The 19849-nt window shown below is 41.4% G+C and overlaps 1 long non-coding RNA gene across 1 annotated transcript; it reads left to right on the plus strand.

Moving 5' to 3' along the window:
* Window positions 1-6588: 6588 nt before the first annotated feature.
* LOC117354121 lies at window positions 6589-19617 on the plus strand. Its single transcript, XR_004538123.1, has 5 exons — window positions 6589-6657; window positions 16914-17188; window positions 17553-17575; window positions 17819-17845; window positions 19593-19617. It is a non-coding gene; the product is annotated as an uncharacterized LOC117354121 (long non-coding RNA).
* The last annotated feature ends 232 nt before the right edge of the window (window positions 19618-19849 follow it).

Raw genomic sequence — 19849 nt, forward strand, 5'->3', positions numbered from 1 at the left:
GTTATATAGTGGCTCATCTCTTATTTCATACCTACGCACACTGTTGGCTGCATGGTTCAATCTGTTGTATCGCATTGTAAGATTTCTTCTTTTCGGCAGCTTATTGTTATCATTTCCTGTTCTGGTTGTTGATTAAAATCAATAAAATCTTTGAACTAAAAAAAAAACTTCATTATTCTCAAAATTGCAAGTTCTGGTTTTCTTTTTGTCTCTTAATTCTTTTAGTTTATTGTAAGCCAAGTCGAGCTTTATTATATGAAGATGAGCCGGACTAAAATGTTAGGTTTGGTTTAGTTGATTTGGAAGAGAAGTTAGGCCGAGAGGGCTGTGCATTATAAACTGACAACAAACACAGGCAGGATATGTTGTGTTTATGGCCTCCTTCGATTATGCCAGCATAAGAATGGTTGTTTACCTAGTAAGGGCGTTTGGGTATCGATGTCACCTTTGTGCTGTGTCTGAATATATCAGCTGCCAACTGGTATTGCATGTTTACAGATAGCACAGATGATAAGTTACCCTGTTCCAGGCGGGGATTTTGTAACAGCTCCTACTGATGCTACTATTTATCATTTCTATAGCAGTGAAAGGCTTATCCAGCACTGTGTATTGACATTTCATAGAAATCCCTGACCTGAAGAGCTTACATGATAAATTACCTTGTTCCAGGCAGATACCACTATTTATCACTTCTGTAGCAGTGAAAGGCTTATCCAGCGCTGTGTATTGACATTTCATAGAATGTCCCTACTCAGAAGAGTTTACATGATGTTATCCTGTTCCATGCTAGGATTTTATAACAACTCCTACTGATACTACTATTTATCACTTCTGTAGCAGTGACAGGCTTATGTAGCGCTTTGCATTGATATTTCATAGGAGGTCCCTGCTCAGAAGAGCTTACAAGATAAATTACCCTATTCCAGGCTGGGATTTTTTTAACAACTTTTACTGATACTACTATTTATCACTTCTGTTGCAGTGACAGGCTTATGCAGCACTGTGCATTGACATTTCATAGAAGGTCTCTGCTCAAAAGAGCTTACATGATAAGTTACCCTGTTCCAGGCAGATACTACTATTTATCACTTCTGTAGCAGTGACAGGCTTATGTAGCGCTGTGTATTGATATTTCATAGAAGGTCCCTGCCCAGAAGAGCTTACATGATGTTACCCTGTTCCATGCTTGGATTTTGTAACAGCTCCTACTGATGCTACTATTTATCACTTCTGTAGCAGTGAAAGGCTTATGTAGCGCTTTGCATTGATATTTCATAGGAGGTCCCTGCTCAGAAGAGCTTACAAGATAAATTACCCTATTCCAGGCTGGGATTTTTTTAACAACTTTTACTGATACTACTATTTATCACTTCTGTTGCAGTGACAGGCTTATGCAGCACTGTGCATTGACATTTCATAGAAGGTCTCTGCTCAAAAGAGCTTACATGATAAGTTACCCTGTTCCAGGCAGATACTACTATTTATCACTTCTGTAGCAGTGACAGGCTTATGTAGCGCTGTGTATTGATATTTCATAGAAGGTCCCTGCCCAGAAGAGCTTACATGATGTTACCCTGTTCCATGCTTGGATTTTGTAACAGCTCCTACTGATGCTACTATTTATCACTTCTGTAGCAGTGAAAGGCTTATCCAGCGCTGTGTATTGAAATTTCATGGAAGTCCCTGCTCTGAAGAGCTTACATGATAAATTACCTTGTTCCAGGCAGATACTACTATTTATCACTTCTGTAGCAGTGACAGGCTTATGTAGTGCTGTGCATTGATATTTCATAGAAGGTCCCTGCTCAGAAGAGCTTACATAATGTTACCCTGTTCCATGCTGGGATTTTATAACAACTCCTACTGATACTACTATTTATCACTTCTGTAGCAGTGACAGGCTTATGAAGCGATGTCCATTGACATTTCATAGAAGGTCCCTACTCAGAAGAGCTTACATGATAAGTTACCCTGTTCCAAGCTGGGATTTTATAACAACTCCTACTGATACTACTATTTATCACTTCTGTAGCAGTGAAAGGCTTATCCAGCGCTGTGCATTGAAATTTCATAGAAGTCCCTGCTCTGAAGAGCTTACATGATAAATTACCCTGTTCCAGGCTGGGATTTTTTTAACAACTCCTACTGATACTACTATTTATTACTTCTTTAGCAGTGACAGGCTTATGTAGCACTGTGCATTGACATTTCATAGAAGGTCCCTGCTCAAAAGAGCTTACATGATAAGTTACCATGTTCCAGGCTGATATTACTATTTATCACTTTACCCTATTTCAGTACTATTTATATTAATATTTTGGAAGTCAATCTGGGGACAAATAAACTAGTTCTAGATTCAAATGTTCCATTATCATATGAGGCTATAATTTGTGGAACAATTTTATATGTGAAACTCATTCTAGATAAATATAAAAGTCATCTATTTTTGATCTTAACAGGGAAAGCTATTCAATTAATTACAAGTAATTGGAAGAACCATGGTAGAATAAATTATACTTTTTGGTGGGCGAATGTGTGCACTTCAAATAGATATGAACGAATTAATGCAGAGTGTAGGGGACTTAGTAAGGTATTCAATAAAATTTGGAGCCCATTGACTAAATTTGTAAAAACATAATAATGTATTTTCATCCTATCTTTCTTTTGGTTTATTCATCTTTACACATCCAGGGAGGATGGGGGGTTGGAGGGAGGGGAGTAAATATTGATAGAGATATATGGGAAACTTTATTCTTCTTTTGTATTATATCTTACATAATATTCTGATATTATTAGATGTAATAATCTGAAATTATTGAATGATATTTATGTTACCTGAACAGAAATTAATGTAATGTATGGAATACCTACTGTTCTTTTATTTGTATGACACTGTTTTTGATTAAAAATCAATAAAGAATTAAAAAAAGATCAAAGCGGTTTACAAACAAATCACGATGAAGAGAATGCCAATATTAATAGGAAAGATAAAACAATCAAACAAGAGACATTCTTACAATGAGAATAAAAATATAAACATATACTATTCAAATGGTTAATTTAATAATAGATTTACTGATGCCATGAATTTCATTTAGAATTTCCCTGACAAAAATAAGTCTTCCAAAGTGATTTAAATTTGGAAAAGGATTGCTCAGATCTTTTTAATAAATTATATTCATTTTAAAACATAGACAAAGTGCATATAATAATACAACAATTGGTACAAAAAAACAGCACTTTATAACTATCAAATAATACTAGAAATATCTTCCCCCCTCCCGGATGTGTATAAAACTCTATTAAACAAAGGAAGGCTTCTACTATTAATTGGTGATTAGAAAATCTGCTAATGGGCCCCAAATCTCCTTAAAGTTTTTACAATGACCATTCATACGTTTGTATCGATAGAATAAGCACAGGGATTCCCACCAAAAGGTCGGATTCAGTCCATCGCAATTTTTCCTGTTCTTTGTGATCACAAGAAGTCATCTATTCTTAGCTGCAGAAATTGGAGACTTGGATTGTAATATAGTTCTGAATAGGACAATATCATATGACATTGGAATGGAAGTATCCAGTATCCTATTAATTGTGACTTCCAGAAGCCGAGGATTAAGGGTCAATAATACTGTAACCCATCCTTCTCAAACTGAGGTAAAAGTATCTCTCTTGAAATAAGTTTTATTTTGTAGTCATGCACACTGAGGGTTAAATTGATACCTTTCCCCGGGAGAAGGAGTGAATTACATAAACAAATAATAATGAATGTAATAATAAATTGTAATGTAACCTGGAAATAAAAAATGTTCATTAAACCATACCCAAAATAGATATAAAGAAGCACTAAGGATTCCAAAGGCTGTCGATCAAATCTAAAGAAAGAAATTCTACTTCCCCTCTGTAGAGGTCTTTTTTTTCCAGATTTGGGTATTTGAGGCTTTATGTTCTTTCTATGTAGGGGTACCACGTAGGCGCAATGTTGCTAGCAGAATCTCTCTTCCTGGAACCAACCTACTACTCTGACTAAAACAAATCAAGAAGGGAAAACCCCAAAGATGCCTAAAATACTTTCTAAGCTAGGAAAAAAACAGATAATTGATTTCCCTACCCAGAATTTCCTCTATAGAATCACAAAACTCATTCTTCCTCCAAACATTTCATGCATATCAATCTTTTCCCCAAATCTTTACAGAAATTATTCCCAGAAAAAGATTTCCAAGGCAGTTTCACAACTTTGCTTCACGAATAGTCTCTCACCACATTCCACAGAAATCGGTCACAGGAGCATCTGATTAACTTCTCCAGAAATCAGGTTCAAAAGCAGTTCATAACCTTTCTTCACCAATATTTCTCTCACAACATTACACAGGAATCTCACACAGGACCTCCCATAAAATCTTCTCCAAAAATCAGCACCACAGACTTGTCACTCAGAGAATCTCTCAAAATACTTCCCAGAAGATTCTCACAGACTATTTCTAGCATCAAATAGCTTCACATCCGCCAGAAAGAAATGTTTTCACCCTTGGATAAAGACCAGAATCTATATATCAAACCTCCAATTCCTACTTAAAATTCAATAAAACCTTCTCACAAGGCACAGAAACCAAACTACCTCCACCCAGACCCAACTCTCCAATCTGACAGTTCAAATGTTCATACAGCGGATGCTGATCTCTGCATGAGGACAAGAAACCTGTGCAGGAAATCAGCAACAGAAAACCAAAACTGCACCAATACAAAAGACACACAAAATAGGAAAAAAACACAGTTCTTACATTGCAGATCCTCTCTGCTTCAAAAACCCTTCTTTAAACCCTGTTTTTCACTCAGGTAACTTTTAAACTTTTAACCACGGTTACATTTGCCACCACAAAAGAGAAAAATTTTCTGTCAAAGACTAAGAAAATTTTGACAAAACTACCCCTGAACAAACTTTTCTAAATTATTTCAAGGATACAAAATAGGAACAGCAGAAATACATATACAGTAGACACTCTTCAATACACACATTACTTTCTCCAACACATGCATTTTTTTCACAATAAACATTTGGATTGCCAACCATAGTTTCATATATAAATTGGGGCTTTCCACCATCTCATTAATTTATCATTTCTGAAGATTATTTTCATCAAAATTTTTCTCTAAATAACACTCAATCTGTCCTTTTTGGGATTTCCACATTGAAATCTCTCCTTCTGGATATATCTCTTTTGTTACTGAGTTTGGGATTTTTTTCTCTTTCACAGTCTTCCTTTCACTGCTTTTGTTTTGCTTACAAATCTGTGTTCAGACAAGTTACTTTCAATCCATGACACACTCTTCCTTTTCTTCATATAATTGTAATACAGTCTCATTTGCTTTTCTACAACCTTTCTCTTTGAGTACTTTGCTAGATCTTCTCGACTGATGTCTATTGCATATGTCTTTTCTAGCTTTCTCCATTTTATACTTGTGTTGTCTTGATCCTATACTAGTTATGGGAAAACATTTGAACAAGGACTGTCTCCCTAAAAACTGTGTACTTCATTCCAGATGCCTGATAAAACCCCAGAAACAAGTGATAATTGCAATAGTAGCAGCAATAATTTAATCTGGTAATGCTCACTCTTAATTACTTCAGAAACAAGTAATAATTGCCATATTACCAGAAATATGTTTATCTGGTAAAGTTCACTCTTAATTGTTCCTTGAGGTGAAACCAGTGGCGTACCAACGGGGGGTGGGGGGGCAGTTCCGCCCTGGGTGCACGGCCCAAAGGGGTGCACAGCTAGCCACTCACCGGGGAATAGGCTGGCGCCGAGGAAAGGCTGCCATTGCCATCATCAAAAAACAAGCCGGCGCCGAGTTCTCCCTCCCTGCTGCTCTTCCCCACGAGGCGACCAACTCTAGCCGTCCAACGTCAATTCTGACGTCGGAGAGGACGTTCTGGGCCAGCCAATCGCTGCCAGGCTGGCCCGGAACATCTTTCGACGTTAGAATTGACATCGGGCAGAGAGTTGGTCAGCCCGTGGGTAAGAGAAGCAGGGCGAACTCGGCGCCGGCCTGTTTCTGATGGCCAGGGGCAGCCTTTCCCCGGCAGCGGTGACAGCAGCATATTTCCAAATGGCGGTGGCATGGGAGAGGGCAGGGAGAAAGGAAGAAAGGGGGGAGAGACAGGGAGCCATAAAGAAAGAAAGGGGGCAGGGTGAAAGAAAGAAAAAAAAATGGGGCATGGGGAGAGAGAGAGAAAGACATAGAGAAAGAAAGGGGGCATGGAGAGAGAAAGAAAGAAGGGGCAGGTGAAAGAAAGAAAGAAATAAGGCACTGAGAGAGAGAGAGAGAAAGACAAACAGAAAGAAAGGGGGCATGGGGAGAGAGAAAGAAAGAAGGAGGTAGGGTGAAAGAAAGAAAGAAATGGGGCACGGAGAGAGAGAGAGAAAGACAGAGAAAGAAAGGGGGCATGGAGAGAGAAAGAAGGGGGCAGGGTGAAAGAAAGAAAGAAATGGGGCATGGAAAGAGAGAGAAACACAGACAAACAGAAAAAAAGGGGGAGGGAATGAGGTCTGGAGGAGAGGAAGCATATAGGAAGCTGAAAGAAGGGAAGAAATATTGGATGAACAGTCAGAAGAATAAAGTGCAACCAGAGACTGATGAAATTACCAAACAAAGGTAGGAAAAATGATTTTATTTTCAATTTAGTGATCAAAATGTGTCCGTTTTGAGAATTTATATATGCTGTCTATATTTTGCACTATGGCCCCCTTTTACTAAACCGCAATAGCAGTTTTTAGCACAGGGAGCCTATGAACATCGAGAGCAGCATGGGGTATCCAGCGCAGCTCCTTGCGCTAAAAAACGCTATCACGATTTAGTAAAAAGGGAGGGGGTATATTTGTCTATTTTTGTATAGTTCTTATTGAGGTGACATTGCATAAAGTCATCTGCCTTGACCTCTTTGAAAACCCGCGGAATATAAATGATAATTAACATTTTCTCTGCGTAGTGTGCTTCGTGTTTTTAAAATTTTATTGTTGGTAGATCATTTTGACTTGGCCATGAAGGTAAGATTGAGGGAGGGAGGGGAGCTGCTGAAAGACATCTAGTAATCCTTGCAGGCTTGACTGTGCAGGGAATTATTTTTGTAAAATCATGTTTTGTTATGTGACTGGCATTATTTAGACTTTAATTTCTATGAATGAATAGAATGAAAATGATATAAAATTACTTGCTTGTTTTTATGTGCGTGCGTTGAAGGAAAGTGGAGAGAGAGTGGGCTGAGGACGCTGAATTGAAATGGGGAAGAGAGAGTGGGGAGAAGACGCTGATTTAAAAATTGACAATTGTACAGAATATTGTTTCTTTTTATACTTTAATATAATAAGTTCAATATAAAACAATTCAAGGCTTGTGTGGATGGAATTAGGTGGTTTGTGGGGATGAGAACCGAGCTTACAGGCATTAGTCGACATAGTAGGTAAAAGCTTATTACCTGATAACATAAGAACATAAGAAGCGCCATCTCCGGATCAGACCTTCGGTCCATCAAGTCCGGCGATCCGCACACACGGAGGCCCTGCCAGGTATACACCTGGCTTATTTTATAGCCAACCATATCTTTATATGCCTCTCTCAAGGAGATATGCATCTAGTTTGCTTTTGAAGCCTAGGACTGTCGATTCCGCAATAATCTCCCCTGGGAGAGTATTCCAGATGTCTACCACTCTCTGTGTGAAGCAGAACTTCCTGATATTAGTCCTGAACTTGTCCCCCCTTAGCTTCATTTCATGTCCTCTTGTCCGTGTCAAATTGGACAATGTAAATAATCTCTGCTCTATTTTGTCGATTCCTTTCAGTATTTTGAAGGTCTCGATCATATCCCCATGCAGTCTCCTCTTCTCAAGGGAGAACAATCCCAGTGTTTTAAGTCGATCCTCATATTCCAGTTTCTCCATACCCTTCACTAGTTTAGTTTCTGGTAATATGGCAATTATTACTTGTTTCTGAAGTAATTAAGAGTGAGCATTACCAGATTAAATTATTGCTGCTACTATTGCAATTATCACTTGTTTCTGGGGTTTTATCAGGCATCTGGAATGAAGTACACAGTTTTTAGGGAGACAGTCCTTGTTCAAATGTTTTCCCATAACTAGTATAGGATCAAGACAACACAAGTATAAAATGGAGAAAGCTAGAAAAGACATATGCAATAGACATCAGTCGAGAAGATCTAGCAAAGTACTCAAAGAGAAAGGTTGTAGAAAAGCAAATGAGACTGTATTACAATTATATGAAGAAAAGGAAGAGTGTGTCATGGATTGAAAGTAACTTGTCTGAACACAGATTTGTAAGCAAAACAAAAGCAGTGAAAGGAAGACTGTGAAAGAGAAAAAAATCCCAAACTCAGTAACAAAAGAGATATATCCAGAAGGAGAGATTTCAATGTGGAAATCCCAAAAAGGACAGATTGAGTGTTATTTAGAGAAAAATTTTGATGAAAATAATCTTCAGAAATGATAAATTAATGGAAATTAGTGGAAAGCCCCAATTTATATATGAAACTATGGTTGGCAATCCAAATGTTTATTGTGAAAAAAATGCATGTGTTGGAGAAAGTAATGTGTGTATTGAAGAGTGTCTACTGTATATGTATTTCTGCTGTTCCTATTTTGTATCCTTGAAATAATTTAGAAAAGTTTGTTCAGGGGTAGTTTTGTAAATATTTGACAGAAAATTTTTCTCTTTTGTGGTGGCAAATGTAACCGTGGTTAAAAGTTTAAAAGTTACCGGAGTGAAAAACAGGGTTTAAAGAAGGGTTTTTGAAGCAGAGAGGATCTGCAATGTAAGAACTGTGTTTTTTTCCTATTTTGTGTGTCTTTTGTATTGGTGCAGTTTTGGTTTTCTGTTGCTGATTTCCTGCACAGGTTTCTTGTCCTCATGCAGAGATCAGCATCCGCTGTATGAACATTTGAACTGTCAGATTGGAGAGTTGGGTCTGGGTGGAGGTAGTTTGGTTTCTGTGCCTTGTGAGAAGGTTTTATTGAATTTTAAGTAGGAATTGGAGGTTTGATATATAGATTCTGGTCTTTATCCAAGGGTGAAAACATTTCTTTCTGTATTTGATGCTAGAAATAGTCTGTGAGAATCTTCTGGGAAGTATTTTGAGAGATTCTCTGAGTGACAAGTCTGTGGTGCTGATTTTTGGAGAAGATTTTATGGGAGGTCCTGTGTGAGATTCCTGTGTAATGTGGTGAGAGAAATATTGGTGAAGAAAGGTTATGAACTGCTTTTGAACCTGATTTCTGGAGAAGTTAATCAGATGCTCCTGTGACCGATTTCTGTGGAATGTGGTGAGAGACTATTAGTGAAGCAAAGTTGTGAAACTGCCTTGGAAATCTTTTTCTGGGAATAATTTCTGAAAAGATTGATATGCATGAAATGTTTAGAGGAAGGATGAGTTTTGTGATTATATATAGGAAATTCTGGGTAGGGAAATCAATTATCTGTTTTTAGCATCAGTAGGAGCTGTTACAAAATCCCAGCCTGGAACAGGGTAACTTATCATGTAAGCTCTTTTGAGCAGAGATCTTCTATGAAATATCAATGCACAGCGCTGGATAAGCCTGTCACTGCCACAGAAGTGATAAATAGTAGTATCTGCCTGGAACAAGGTAATTTATCATGTAAGCTCTTCAGAGCAGGGACTTCTATGAAATGTCAATACACAGCGCTGGATAAGCCTTTCACTGCTACAGAAGTGATAAATAGTAGCATCAGTAGGAGCTGTTACAAAATCCCAGCATGGAACAGGGTAACATCATGTAAGCTCTTCTGAGCAGGGACCTTCTATGAAATATCAATGCACAGCACTGGATAAGCCTGTCACTGCTACAGAAGTGATAAATAGTAGTATCTGCCTGAAACAAGAACACCCTGGAGGACATAGCCAGAGACTTCGGAGCTCTGGGAAAGAGGCTGAAGCAGACAGGAGCACAGGTAGTATTCTCTTCAATTCTTCCTGTTAGGGGCAGAGGAAGGGACAGGGACGAACGTATCCTGAAGATGAATGAGTGGCTACAACGATGGTGCCGGGAAATGAACTTCGGATTCCTGAATCACGGAGAGGCACTACAGGGACTACAAGGACCAGACGGACTCCACCTGACCAACAGAGGTAAGAACGTCTTCGGACACCGACTAGCCCACCTACTTCGAAGGGCTTTAAACTAGGTAAGTCGGGGGTGGGTACCCACTTTTACACCGGAGCAGTAAGTAACAATCCTGATGTGGTGAACCAAAACTCCGCTTCTAAGTCTGAGGTAAGTACCCTTACTGCAAAAGAATCGCTAGGAGACACTTTAACTCAAATGGGTGGCTCTCTACAGGAGCTTAGTAAACACAAAGGGCCTGATTCTCCAAAGTGCACCCCGATTTTAGGCAGCTGTAGGCGTCCTACAGCTGTCTAATCAGCCAATCGGGATGCACGTTTTTTAAAAAATGCTCCCCAATCAGGCCTTAGATTTAGCGGGGATGGGCCGGGAAGGGGCGGGCCCGTCTCATTTCCATGAGGCGGGCCCATCGGCTTGGCGGCAGCAAGACCCGTCCAGTTTGGAGGGGGGGTCATCGGGCTTTCCGGCAGGAGGACTGGGCATCCTCCTACCCGTGATTACCAGTTTGGGGGGGAGGGGGATTCCAGGGGGGTTCCGACAGGAGGACTGGGCATCCTCCTGCCCGCGATTACCAGTTTGGGGGGGGAGGGGGGTTCCAGGGGGGGTTCCGGCAGGAGGACTGGGCATCCTCCAGTTGGCGATGGGACACGCGACCACGGCCGCTATACATATTGCAGCAGGGAGATCCCTTGCTGCCATAAGTATAGTGGCCGCGTCTAATTTAACCCAATTCTCTAACCGGCGTCTGTACCATGGACGCCGGTTACAGAATTGGGGTTTAGTGTAGGACCGATTCTGTATAGGACACCTCTCCTGGGTGTCCTATACAAAATCAAGTCCAAAGAGTGGAGAGTAATGTATGTTAACGTACACAGCCTAGGGAATAAATTTCTAGAACTGGAAACAGAAATAGTTAATGCAGACCTAGACGTAGTAGCAATTTCCGAAACATGGTTCACAGACTCTCATGGGTGGGATATAGCTATACCAGGATACAACCTGCTTCGGCAAGACAGAGAGGGTAAGTTAGGAGGTGGGGTAGCACTTTACATCAAAGAGAACATCAAGATGACCAGGATCACGGATGTCAAGTATACTGGGGAATCCATCTGGGTAAACCTGGCCAGAGGCGGAGAAAAATGCCTGTACCTTGGTGTGCTATACAGACCTCCGAGACAATCGGAGCACAAGGACGCAGAATTAATTGAAGACATTGAGAATATCACCTTACGGGGGGACGTTGTTCTGTTAGGAGACTTCAACATGCCTGATGTAGACTGGAACACACTCTCAGCGACAACTTGTGATAGCAGGAGGATATTAACGTCCATGAAGGGAGTACGGCTCAAACAAATGGTACTAGAGCCCACTAGGGCCCAGGCCATCCTGGACCTGGTACTTACGAACGGGGAAAGCGTCTCAGAGGTCTCGGTGGGAGAAACGCTAGCCACCAGTGACCATAACATGGTATGGTTTAACCTTAAGAAAGGCTTCCCTAGATCACAAACAAAAACAAGGGTACTCAATTTCCGGGGCACTGACTTCACACACATGGGAGATTTCATCTATCAGACACTGCAGGTTCAAAAAGTAACTGATAATGTGGAAGCTATGTGGTCAACCTTGAAATCGACCCTTCATGAGGCAACTATCCGCTACATAAAATCGGTAACCAAACAACAAAGGAAAAAGAAACCCCAATGGTTCACAGATGAGGTCTCGTACCTCGAAAAGGAGAAGAAAAGAGCATTTCTCTCATACAAACGCATGGGGGAAAAAGAAGCAAACATTGAATACAGGACAAAGTCTGCAGCGGTCAAAACAGCAGTCAGGGAGGCCAAACTTCGAACGGAAGAAACTCTAGCGAAGAACATTAAGAAAGGGGACAAATCCTTCTTCAGGTACATTAGCGACAGGAAGAGGAACGCAAACGGGAATTACGTGGAAACAAATACCGATAAAGCCAAACTACTGAATGATTACTTCTGCTCAGTCTTTACCTGCGAGGCACCAGGGCACGGGCCTCGGCTGGAAGCAAAGCAAAAAATGGAAGACCCATTTCAGAATTTTGAGTTCACACCAGCTGATGTTTACAGAGAACTGTCAAGACTCAAGGTGAACAAAGCCATGGGACCGGACAGATTGCACCCAAGAGTGCTCAGAGAGCTATGCGATGTTCTGGCGAAACCATTAGCCGTGCTCTTCAATCTCTCCCTAAGTACGGGGAGAGTCCCCCTGGACTGGAAAACAGCTAACGTTGTTCCTCTGCACAAAAAGGGTTGCAGAGCAGAGGCGGTGAATTACAGACCAGTGAGTCTCACATCAATAGTGTGTAAACTCATGGAAACCCTACTTAAAGGCAAACTGGACACAATACTGGATGAGGGGAATCTGAGGAATCCCTGCCAACATGGATTCACTAGGGGCAGGTCATGCCAATCCAATCTTATAAGCTTCTTTGATTGGGTAACAGGAAAGCTAGACTCGGGAGAGTCTCTGGACATAGGATACTTGGATTTCAGTAAAGCTTTCGACAGTGTCCCACACCGTAGACTATTAAACAAGATGAAATCGATGGGGTTGGGTAAGAAACTAACTGCATGGGTCAATGATTGGCTGAGTGGAAGACTTCAGAGGGTGGTGGTCAATGGCACCCTCTCTGCGACATCGGAGGTGACTAGCGGAGTGCCGCAGGGCTCAGTCCTGGGACCATCCCTTTTCAACATATTCATAAGGGACTTGACCCGAGGGCTTCAGGGTAAAGTAGCACTGTTCGCAGACGATGCCAAACTGTGTAATACAGTAAGCGAAAGCAATCTCAAGGATAGTATGACGCAGGATCTGATCACGTTGGAAAACTGGTTCTCGACATGGCAACTGGGCTTCAACGCTAAGAAATGTAAGGTAATGCATTTCGGCAGCGGAAATCCATGCAGAACATACACCTTGAATGGAGAAACACTAGCTAGGACTTCAGAGGAACGGGATTTGGGAGTGATCATCAGTGCAGACATGAAGGCTGCCAAACAAGTAGAGAAGGCCTCATCCAAGGCAAGGCAAATGAAGGGATGTATCAATAGAAGCTTCATCAGCCGCAAACCTGAAGTCATAATGCCACTCTACAGAACCATGGTGAGACCTCATCTGGAATACTGTGTGCAATTCTGGAGGCCACATTACCGGAAAGATGTGCTTCGAGCTGAGTCGGTCCAGCGGATGGCCACTAGGATGGTCTCCGGACTCAAGGGTCTCTCATACAAAGAAGACTAGGTAAATTGCAGCTCTATACTCTAGAGGAGCGCAGGGAAAGGGGTGACATGATCGAGACATTCAAGTACGTCACAGGTCGTGTAGAGGTGGAAAACGATATATTCTTTCCCAAGGGACCCTCGGTCACAAGGGGGCACCCGCTCAAAACCAGAGGAGGGAAATTTAGTGGTGACATCAGGAAGTATTTCTTCACAGAAAGGGTGGTAGATCACTGGAACAAACTTCCGGTGCAGGTGATCAAAGCCACCAGCGTGCTCAACTTTAAGAATAAATGGGACATCCACGTGGGATCCCTACGAGGGTCGAGTTAAGGAACTGGGTCATTATCACACAGACTTAATGGGGTGGGTCAGTAGAGTGGGCAGACTTGATGGGCTGTAGCCCTTTTCTACAGTCATCTTTCTATGTTTCTTCTATGTTTCTTATCATGTAAGCTCTTCGGAGCAAGGACCTTCTATGAAATGTCAATGTACAATGCTGCATAAGCCTGTCACTGCTACAGAAGTGATAAATAGTAGCATCAGTAGGAGTTGTTATAAAATATCAGCCTAGAACAGGGTAACTTATCATGTAAGCTCTTCTGAGAAGGGACCCTCTATGAAATGTCAATGTACAATGCTGCATAAGCCTTTCACTGCTACAGAAGTGATAAATAGTAGCATCAGTAGGAATTGTTACAAAATCCCCAGCCTGGAAAAGTGTGTGTTCTCCCCTACTCAACACAAGCCTTTCAAATCAAGCGCATTATCTAAGCACGCTGGAGTATACTTTAAGGCCAAATTGTTAGAACATAAGAACATAAGAACATAAGCAGTGCCTCCGCCGGGTCAGACCATAGGTCCATCCTGCCCGGCAGTCCGCTCCCGCGGCGGCCCAAACAGGTCACGACCTGTCTGCATCACCAGAAGGGGCTCCCTTGCCACCTTGTTTTCTCATTTAAGTCCTATCTTCCCATCGTAGTCCTAACCCTCCGGTCTTGCACATGCACGACCTGGTTGGGTTTCTATACTTATTACCTGGTTAGCTTTCTATACCTGTGTTACATCCCAGCATCTCTCTCAGTATCCCACGATCCCTTTATCCCTCAGGAATCCGTCCAATCCCTGTTTGAATCCCTGTACCGTACTCTGCCTGATCACTTCTTCCGGTAGCGCATTCCATGTGTCCACGACCCTTTGGGTGAAAAAAAACTTCCTTGCATTTGTTTTGAACCTATCTCCCTTGTGGATTAATTTCTTATTATCCATAGGGAATACAGGATGTCCGGTGCAGTACTTGGAGAGACCCCCCTGGAAAGAGACTTGGGAGTCCTGGTCAAAAAGTCAATGAAGCCATCTGCGCAATGTGCAGTGGCAGTGAAAAGGGTAAATAGAATGCTAGTAATGATAAGGGGATCACAAATAGATTGGAGAAGGTTATCATGCCACTGTACTGGGCCATGGTGGGCCCCCACCTGGAATACTGTGTCCAGCATTGGTCACCGTACATGAAGAAGGACACAGTATTACTCAAAAGGGTCAATAGAAGAGCGACTAAATGGTTAAGGAGCTGGAAGAGTTTCCGTATAGTGAGAGATTAGAGAAACTGGGTCTCTTCTCCCTTGAAAAGAGGAGAATGAGTTGGACATGATCGAAATGTTCACGATAATGCAGGGAATAGACTTAGTAGATAAAGACAGGTTGTTCACCCTCTCCAAGGTAGAGAGAACGAGAAGGCACTCTCTAAAGTTAAAAGGGGATCGATTCCGTACAAACGTAAGGAAGTTCTTCTTCACCCCGAGAGTGGTAAGAAACTGGAACGCTCTTCTGGAGGGTGTTATAGGGGAAAACACTCTCCAGGGATTCAAGACAAAGTTATACAAATTCCTGCTGAACCAGAATATACGCAGGTAAGGCTAGTCTAAGTTAGGGCACTGGTCTTTGACCTAAGAGCCACCGCGTGAGCGGACTGCTTGGCACGATGGACCAGGTCTGACCCAGCAGCAGCAATTCTTATGTTCTTATGTAATGAAACACTGGAATTCATTGCTGGAGAATGTGGTGAAAGCAGTTAGCGTAGCAGGGATTAAAAAAGGTTTGGATATTTTCCTATAATCCATAAACAATTATTAAGATGGACTTGGGAAAATCTACTGCTCATTCCTAAAATAAGCAGCATAAAATCGATTTTACTTTTGGGGATTTTGCGACCTGGGTTGGCCATGTTGGAAACATGGATAAAAGGCTTCAGGAACCTTTGAGCAGTCCCACATTGGCTTCTCTTATGTTCTTATGTAGCTGCCTTCTGGACCAACTCCATCCTGTTTATATCTTTTTGAGGTGCAATCGCCCCAATTATACCAGTCCTTTAAACGGAGGTTTATACTGAGGCATTATCACCTCCTTTGTTCCTACTGGCCATTCTTCTACTTATGCAGCCAAGCGTCCTTCTGGCTTTTTTTTACTCCTTATCTATCTATTTGGCTGCCTTCGGGAAGTTCTGGGTTCAAACCCTACACTGCTCCCTGTGACCCTGGGCAAGTCACTTAATCTTCCACTGTTCACTTGGTCATATAGGGAAAATCCTTGAAGTACCTATATGTAAACTGCTTTCTACAAATAGGCGATATTCAAGTCATAATCCCTTAAAATCATCAGATACGATCACCCCAAGTTCTGCTCCTCTTCTTGCACAGGTGCTCTACCACTCCCTTGGATTTGGGCAGCCCAAATGTACAACCCTGCTTTTCTAGCATTAAATATTAACAGTGAAATTCTGGATTTTTTTCCATGCTTCACAATCGTGAATTAATAATACATTTTGTGTAATCAGAGGATTAAGATATAAATATTTTGTAATGATTTTAACCTACATCAGATCATTTTCAATGCCCCCACCCCAATGCAAAGCTGGTATCATTGAACAGATAAGAGACTTCATTTGGAGGCAGACAATGAGAAGGCTGGAGAACAATCTGCTGCAGTTCCAAGCATAGAAGGAAGGGGTTATTGGAAGACTGTTAATGGTTCTGTCAGTTTATGTGGCTTTGAAGCAGTGGATCTCTGCCATCATCCAAAACTTGCACCCCAAGGCAACAACTTTAAGTCTGCCTATGGCTAAGCTGACCCTGTGCTCCATCCAACTTTGGAGAGAATAAGGGCAGCTCTATGCCATAGACTGCCCCTCTTGACCTCATTCCCTAGCTGAGTCAGGAAGGAGTAACCTACACCTATACTGTAAAAAAACAAAAAGGAAAGTGGATCCTTTCTCCCTCTACAGTTTTATAAATACCTGATTTTACTGAAAAATGTTGTTTCCATACAGAAAAGGTTCCTAGAATTACTTATTGGTGACTAGGAAAATTAATAGCTTCAGAAGATTCTGGGAACTTTCAAATATATCCAAAATTGGGGTTCAAACCTGTCAATATCTGATGTGCCTTGTACACGTCTTTCCTTTGATTTACAAATGCAAGTCAGTCAGTACATTACCTGTTTTCTTTTCTCAAAGAAAGTCTTAAGCAGATTTAGAAGATTGGCACTTGTTCAAGATTTGGTGCATGGTCTGAGTCAGATGATCTCACAGATGATGCCAGAAGCTGAGCTGTCACCGGAGATCCTGGGCGGAGTATGGAGAATATTCACAGTATATATCTGAGCTCTGAGCGCAGGGCTCTCTACCTACATTCCTTTGTCTATTGAAGCTCAAGACTCAATATACAACCAACCCAGCCATGAAGATCGCAGTAGCTTTTCTGCTGGTGGCTCTGAGCTTCTGCTACCAGGGTAAGTAACCTTGAAATTATTACAGGACTTTGAGCAGAAGCCTCCATATTCACTGTGAATACCTAGAAGGCTTTATGATCGACATCTCTCTCCTATGTTAGTGGGGTGCATGGGGAGACAGAGGTGCTGTTTATATTCTAAATGTGGTTGTTTAACTGTAGGAATATGATACCCACTGACAAGTTTCCACTGGTTACAGTTACCAGGGCAGGGGGTGGTTTGCAAAGAAATTGTCACAGATAATGAGTACAGGGTTATATTAGGCATATCAAACCTATTGGCATCTTTAACTTAATTAATGTATTTTCCTTAGACTACCAAATAAACCTAGCAGCAACATTAAATTCAAGCTCTTCTTTGACAGGCATTAGAGGTCACGTTGTTTCGGTAAGTTCTAACTTATGTTCTTCTCAACTCCTGCAAAAGTAAAATGTATTAAATTGATATTACTGTATCAGAACATTTTGCACTTTTGCAGCCACTGTGTCTACCTCTGTGTATATGTGTGTGTCTGTCTCTGTATTTCTCTGTGTCTGTATTTGTTGACTGATCCCAATAAAGTGACTTTGCTGCTTTGTAAATTTCCCATGAGAAGTTCTCTAAAATCACTGCTCTTAATCTTCCATTCAGGCCAGCGAAAATAATGCTCATGTTTCGGTAAGTCCAAACTTGATTTCTTCTGAACTATTGCAAAAGTATAAAGTATTAAATTGATGTTACTGTATCAGAAAATATTGTTCTTTGTAGCCACTGTGTCTATCTCTGTGTTCATTTACATTACATTAGGGACTTCTATTCCGCCTATACCTTATTTATGTGAATTATGTGCATGTCTGTATCTGTCTGTTTGTGACAAGTTTCAAGTTTTTATTCGTATTTAATAAATCGCTTATATAATTTACTAAGGGATGGTTAACAAGACTAAGTATGTTATAATGCCTCTGAATTGTTCCATGGTGCGACCTCACCTTGACTATTGCATTCATTGTGGACTCCTTATCTCAAGAAAGATATAGCAGTGCTAGCAAAGGTTCAATGAAGAGCAACCAAGATGATAAAGGGGATGGAACTCCTTTCATATGAGGAAAGACTAAAAATGTTAGGGCTCTCTAGCTTGGAAAAGAGACAGCTGAGGGGAGATAGGATTTAAGCCTTCAAAATCCTGAGTGGAGTAGAACGGGTACAAGTGGATTGATTTTTCACTCCATCAAATTATAAAGTCTCAAAGAAGTTACAGGGAAATACTTTCAAAACCAGTGATTGTGGTATGAGCGGATAGCGTAGCTTGTTTTAAGAAAGGTTTGGACAATTTCCTGGAAGAAAAGTCTATAGTATGTTATTGAGAAAGACATGAGGGAAGCCACTGCTTGCCCTGGATCGATAGCATGGAATAGTGCTACTCCTTGGGTTTTGGCCAGGTATTAGTGACCTAGATTGGCCACCATGAGGATGGGCTACTGATTTAGTTGGACCATTGGTCTGATCCAGTAGGCTATTATTATGTTCTTATCTTCTTATGTACCACTGTGTGTGTGTTCATATGTTTGTCTGCCTCTATTGATTGATGCCAATAAAGTGACTTTGCTGCTCTGGGACTTTCCTGTGTGAACATAAGAACATAAGAAGTTGCCACCACTGGGTCAGACCATTGGTCCATCGCGCCCAGCGGTCCGCTCCTGCGGCAGCCCGTCAGGTCCATGACCTGTAATGTGGTTCCTGACCATTTCTGTAACCTACCTCTTCTTTTATCTGTAACCCTCAATCCCCTTATCTTTTAGGAACTTATCTAAACCTTCCTTGAAACCCTGCAATGTGCTCTGGGCTATCACAACCTCCGGAAGCGCGTTCCATGTGTCCACCACCCTCTGGGTAAAAAAGAACCTCCTAGCATTTGTTCTAAACCTGTCCCCTCTCAATTTATGTTAGTGACCCCTTGTGTTAGTGGTTCCCCACAGTCTGAAAAATCTGACGCTGTCCACTTTCTCTATGCCCCTCAGGATTTTGAAGGTTTCTATCATGTCTCCTCTAAGTCTCCGCTTTTCCAGGGAGAAAAGCCCCAGCATCTTCAACCTGTCAGCATACGAAAAGTTTCCCATACCTTTTATCATTTTAGTTGCTCTCCTCTGGACCCCCTCAAGTACTGCCATGTCCTTCTTGAGGTACGGCAACCAGTACTGTACACAGTACTCCAGATGTGGGCGCACCATTGCACGATACAGCGGCATGATGACTTCCTTCGTCCTGGTCGTGATACCCTTTTTAATGATACCCAACATCCTGTTCGCTTTCTTTGAGGCCGTTGCGCACTGTGTTGATGCTTTCAATGTTGTGTCCACCATCAACCCCAGGTCTCTTTCAAGGTGAAGTTCTTATCTAAAATAACTGCTTTCATTCTTCCATTTAGAGTAACACCACAAGAGATGATCAAGTAGGTTCAAACTTTATTTCTTTTGAACTATTGCAGAAGTATATTAAATTGATGTTACTGTATCACAAAATCTACTTCTTTGTAGCCACTGTGTCTGTCTTTGTGTGAATTTACGTGACTGGGTTCATATCTGTGTCTGTGTCAGTGTATCTACATCTATTGCTTGATGCCTGTAAAGTGACTTTGCTGCTCTATGACTTTCCCATGAGAAGTTCTTGTCTAAAATCACTGCT

Source organism: Geotrypetes seraphini, chromosome 2 (assembly GCF_902459505.1).
Source record: "Geotrypetes seraphini chromosome 2, aGeoSer1.1, whole genome shotgun sequence".
Lineage (NCBI taxonomy): Eukaryota > Metazoa > Chordata > Amphibia > Gymnophiona > Dermophiidae > Geotrypetes > Geotrypetes seraphini.